At 42.1% G+C, this 6077-nt stretch overlaps 1 long non-coding RNA gene across 1 annotated transcript in view; it reads left to right on the top strand.

Moving 5' to 3' along the window:
* The first annotated feature begins 2654 nt into the window (after positions 1-2654).
* LOC139752875 (uncharacterized) overlaps positions 2655-6077 on the top strand; it is a 360018-nt gene continuing 356595 nt past the window's right edge. The window contains exon 1 of the long non-coding RNA XR_011713606.1: positions 2655-2884. This is a non-coding gene — a long non-coding RNA (uncharacterized lncRNA). The remainder of the gene's footprint in view (positions 2885-6077) is intronic.

Below are 6077 nucleotides of genomic sequence, written 5' to 3'. Positions count from 1 at the left end.
CTTCCTCTCCTAGGGACTGGTCGATAGCTTGATTCCCTGACATAGGCTAGGGTCTATAAATACACGTAGTGTCTATGAGATGGCCTTGATTAGAGCATTTGATTCCCCATGCTGTCTCAGCTGGCATAGAAAAAGATTTGATGAGAGTACGTATCTATAATGAATATGTATATAAATCTATATACACACGTCTTGCATACGGATGATGTATGTGCGTAACTGCAATGAATCGCAATAGACTGCTGGATGTTCATCACTGAAATTCACTGCAAGGGACAGAGCGAATGGGAACTCCGCAGTACTCAAGGGGGCGACGTGATGTCATCAGCTTGAACTACAACGTATGAAGTAGTCAGGAGAAACCATGGCAAGGTCTCTGGGGTTTGACTGTGGATAGACAAGTTCTGGTTGAGGTGAATTACACATGACATCTGGAGAGTAGATGAGAGTAAATGAGTGACTCTTCTTTATCTTTCTGACGCTATCTTGTTAATGCGAGAAACGGTGAACAATTGTATGTGTGTGTGTATATATATATATATATATATATATATATATATATATATATATATATATATATATATATTTTTTTTTTTTTTTTTTTCTCATGCATATTTGCCATTTCCCGCCTTAGCGAAATAGCGTTAAGAACAGAGGACTGGGCCTTAGAGGGAATATCTTCACTTGGCCGCCTACCCTGTTCCTTCTTTTGGAAAATTAGATACGATAGGGGAGGATTTCCAGCCCCAGGCTTCCTCCCCTTTTAGTCGCCTCCTACGACACACATGGAATACGTGGGAAGTATTCTATCTCCCCTATCCCCAGGGATAGTATATATATATATATATATATATATATATATATATATATTTTTTTTTTTTTTTTTTCATACTATTCGCCATTTTCCGCGATAGCGAGGTAGCGTTAAGAACAGAGGACTGGGCCTTTGAGGGAATATCCTCACCTGGCCCTCGTCTCTGTTCCTTCTTTTGGAAAAAAAAAAAAAAAAAAAAAAGAGAGGGGAGGATTTCCAGCCCCCCGCTCCCTCCCCTTTTAGTCGCCTTCTACGACACGCAGGGAATACGTGGGAAGTATTCTTTCTCCCCTATCCCCAGGGATATATATATATATATATATATATATATATGACAGAAATCCAGGAAGAACGGCACCACGAAGCCATGGCAGCAAGAGTATAATTCTATTATTCAAATTGTGTAGTTAAATATTCATGAGTTGTAAGAGCATCCAAATTTTACTACCTAAACTGCGCAAAATTATGCATGTCATATTGTTCGTAGTGCGCTTCAGAAAGCCAGGGGTCGCTCGCATCTCTCTCTCTCTCTCTCTCTCTCTCTCTCTCTCTCTCTCTCTCTCAGGTAGGTGGTAGCTGGTAGGCAGTCAACGTCCAGAGAGATGTATTACCGCTACTACCCCGCCTGGGTATCGGGAGGGTTAGCGATGTTTGCTTGATGAGCCACAACTACATTGCCTGTTTGGTATCACTCCTGTGGTTCCTGATGGCTGTATTATCTCTCTCCCTCACTTGGATTGCTGGCTTCCAGTTCACAAGTGTACAAACCACCTCTCAGCCTCACACACACACACACAACTCTTCGACTACACGTAGTTAACACGTTCTTTTGTAAGCCTACACATATATTCTTGCAGTGAGCGGTGAGCGCAAAATTGCTTAAGTACTTTTAGTCAATCTCTCTCTCTCTCTCTCTCTCTCTCTGCGGAGTTGGTCAACATTACAAGCAGTAAGGGTGGTATTTGAATCCTCTCCGTGCTGGAGAACGCGTAGCTCCGTGCCCAGCTTGGCAAAAGATCGAGTGAAACTACCGCTCCGATGGTCAAACTGCTGGTTATTATATGACGTTGCTTGGCCCCGCCCAGCCTTGGGGACAACACACACCGGATCGTATCTGACCACAATTTGTGTGAGGCAGGACACGCGTACGCTGCTGCAGCACTGATAGTGACTGATATCTTTTTTTGATGTGATGATACAATGAAACGATAAAGAGAATGCGAGCAATCATAGGATCATAACTCGTTCTATTGAAGTGCAACAGGTGTGATTAATTTCCTTTTGTTTCGTATTCGCGGGAAAATCATAACTCCGGTGATTAATTCTAAAAGAAAAAGAAAATCAAATGAAGTGAGATAAATCAGAAAAGTTCAGATACCCCTCAAGTGACATAAAAAAAAATCTTAGAATTTTAGGACTTGACGCTTTTGATCAGCTACTACTGTTGGTGAACAACAAGTTGTATATCATTTAGTATATACTGAATGGTGAACAGGACAATGAATATATTGCTGCATATATTGACTGGGGAGCAGCAGACTTAAAACGTTGCAATATGTAAAATAAAGATGAAGAGTATTTACAGATTTTGTTCTGTTTAGTGACTGGTGAACAAGAATGTGGGAAAACTGGTAAAAAGTATTGTTGAAATATTAATTTATATAGTGATCATTAGCTGATACGTGGAAACACCTGAACAAATAGTGATTATCGTAATTAGTAACAATACGGGAAAATTTTGCTACATAGTGATAACAAATGGCTTACAATCAATGATTCTACTTCAAAAAATACATCCAGTATCGAGATAGTGTTACTCATTAGAACATTTGTGTTATTACTTTCTCAAAGCTCTAAAGTTCTCGTCACTAATCGCCTGCATCTTTTGAAAGGTGTTCGCAGCCGACATCATCAACCTGGCGCAGGAACTTCAAGGTTGCGATAGAGTCGAGCTTATACTGACAGGACGTGTCCCTCTGAGCCTAGTTGCCAAACAAGTGGGGTCATCACCCAGCCACAAGATCACCGTGCATTACCATCGATTACCATCATTAAATGCTTCTCCCGCACGTAAGTGTTCCTTGTATTTACATTTATTGACGCCAGTTTACATCTGTGTATCTATTGTATTTATCATTAGCATAACACCAGGTATTCGCTGCCCATGTCGAGGTTTCATCATGGATTGTATGATAACGGGACCAGACGAAGTCATACAAAGATCGTTCTGCGTGAAACCATACTCATCTGGAAGAAAAGTTTAATTTAAACGTCGTTATTGAAGTGGAATTAAGACAACGCTCAGATATGTAACTCCGGGAAATTTAATACTTTGGGACGTGACTGTGGTTGAGAACGGCGCGCAGTGACCCTACCCTCACTACCCCACTCAGAGCCTACTTCCCTTACCCCGCCTGCTGGACCACCCCACCTAGCCTCTCCCCCTCCCCACACACCTTCCTCTTCCACTCCCGCTCAGCGCCCACTGCCCACTTCAACCTACCCACAGTCGTACCCACCCTCCTCAGCCTATGCCCTGCCCTCCACCCCCCTCACAGCCCCTCCTAAACCTCATGATGTTCATCCAACTCCTCAGCCCCCCCGTCCTGCTACCTCCATCTAAATTCCTTTCACCCTCACCCAAACACCCAGTCCCGTCTAACCTCTACGATAGCCCTCCCTCGCCCTAATTTCGTAACGTCCCAGTTTACGTCACACCTGAACCACCCATGCAGCTCATCACCACGTCACCAATGAAAGATCCATCCGAAACAAATTGACTGAAACGCATTTCTTTTTTTTATTAAACCGTGAACACGTTGATAGCATTGGTTATACAGAAACGTTTTTGAACACGAAAAGCAACGGTCTGATCAGCGCGTACGATCTACCAGACTATAACTTATTTGTAAGGGACAAATACGGTCGAAAAGGAGGAAATGTAGACTCCTGGCCAGCCAGCAGATGATAACACTGTCATGTACAAGAGTTTACACCCAGCTAGCAGGATAAAGACTCGATTATTCTTGGGAGAGTTTAATCTTTCAGAAATCTACTGGCAAACTATTTCGGGTGTAAGAAAATAGATATGCTAGACTTATTAATTTCATCGAAGACATTTTTCACTACCAAACCGTCCCCGAGCCGACGAGGGAAGCGAATATAGTTTATTTACCTCTTGCATCCCAGGAGATGTTAGTAACCAATACCCGTGTTGGAGAACATCTAAGCACTTGTGACCATAACGTGACTAAGTTCGACGCAAATATCAAAACCAGTCCCCCTATAACCGGTATCATTATCCTTAACTTTAAAAAGGCGGATTTTAATGGGTTGCGCCACCATATCCAAGTCTAGTTAGACCTCACCTTGAATATGCAGTGCAGTTTTGGGCCCCCCGCTTAAGCAAGGATATTCTTAAGGTAGAATCAGTGCAGCGAAAAGCAATTAAGTTTACCCCTTCCTTGCATAACAAACCATATAAGGAGAGACTGCAAGAATTAATCTTGTTCTTCCTGAGCAAGAGGCGCCTCCGAGGCACATTTTAGAAATACTTAGAGGGTCAACTACGTCGATATTGAAAATTTCTTTACAGTAGCGCCAGCATTACCAACGAGAAAAAGAATGGACTAAAACTTAGAGGACACCTAGTTAATCTGGACTGTACGAAAGATTTCTTTACCAACGACATTATTGATGCTTGGAATAAGATCCCGGAAAATATTGTTCGGAGTAACATCCTCGACTTCTTCCAAATCAGAACTGATCATCACTTGTCACTCTGCGTCATTGAATAACTCACGGAATCTGTCATTATAACGTAGTGGTATATCATGCTTCCATCTCAACCACTGATTTCTCCCTGGCCATGCTGTTCTAACATTCCAACGTTGATTAACGCGCGTCACCTGCACTGACAGAAAGTAAGAATTATTGTATCGCTCTTCAACATCAAGAATTATATGAACATGGTAAGTCGAGTAGCTGGGGCTCAAGTTTATCATTACTATTGTCTTTATGACAAAAAGGAAAGGATTGCATGTCGTTGATGACTAGATGCATGACATGTTCATGTTCATGATATCGTATGACTTAAAAAGATTTCCTTTGGGCATATCAAACCTGCAAGATGTTGCTTTCTCTGCCTGTTTTCCGTTCATCGTGTTACTGGAGGGAGTGGAGGGTGGGGACAGAGCCATTGCTCTGCTATCCCTTGTTTCTGCTGCTTTTAAGGGGGAATGCATTTTTTTTTTCAAGTAATGTTTAGGCCAGACCACCTTGCTTGAACCTGGGGTCTCTGTGATCTGTGCATCTACGTAATTCTCTCTTTGCCATACTCTTCTTATGACTGTCCAGTTTACGTTAACGTATAGTGTCTCTAGCAGGATAGGTGTTGCCGAACTGCGCCTGCCTGAGGTTACACCATGAGTTTAACAGTCACCTTTTGCTGGAACTGTTATATAGTCAATTGAAGACAGGTAGCACCAACCTCTTCGTGGAACGTCTCACCTGAGACGTGTCCATTTCGTCTTTGCTGCTGGGTGTAGACAGCTTTAGAGCTGCAGGAACTTCAGTATATATATATATATATATATATATATATATATATATATATATATATATATATATATATATATATATATATTGGTAATGCATTACACATGACAGCTAGAGACTGAGTATTAACGAATGTGGCCTTTTTTGTCTGTTCCTGGCGGTGCCTTGCTGGGAGGGGGTGGGGGGGTGAATGCTACTTCGTGTGTGGCGGGGTGGCGACGGAAATGGATGAAGGCAGCAAGTATGGATACGTAAATGTGTGTATGTATGTCTGTGTATGTATATGTATGTATACGTTGAAATGTATATGTCTGTATATGAGGCGGTTATGTATATACATGTGTATGTGGGTGGGTTGGGCCATTCCTCGTCTGTTTCCTTGCGCTACCTCGCTAACGCGGGAGTCGGCGGTTACGTATAATGATAATCATAATAATAATATATTGATGTAGCCTGGCAGGATATTTTCTTGGAGGCATACGAGGTTGAAAGCTATGGTACATTCTCCTTTATTATTTTCCTATGTACAGTTTCTAGTTGCAGTACAATTTTTCGGTGATCTTCCTGAAGTTTCTTCAGGAGTTCCCCACAAAGGGCAGCGACGTTCAGGAACTAACTTGTTCCATCTTCAGGCTGGACCTGATGTTTTATGCAATGGAAGAGGTGGGTTTTTGATTTGTGTTTGGCTGCTGGGGAAGTTTCTGTT

Source organism: Panulirus ornatus, chromosome 2, assembly GCF_036320965.1.
Source record: "Panulirus ornatus isolate Po-2019 chromosome 2, ASM3632096v1, whole genome shotgun sequence".
Taxonomy (NCBI): domain Eukaryota; kingdom Metazoa; phylum Arthropoda; class Malacostraca; order Decapoda; family Palinuridae; genus Panulirus; species Panulirus ornatus.
This window is presented reverse-complemented; position numbering and strand designations above follow the sequence as displayed.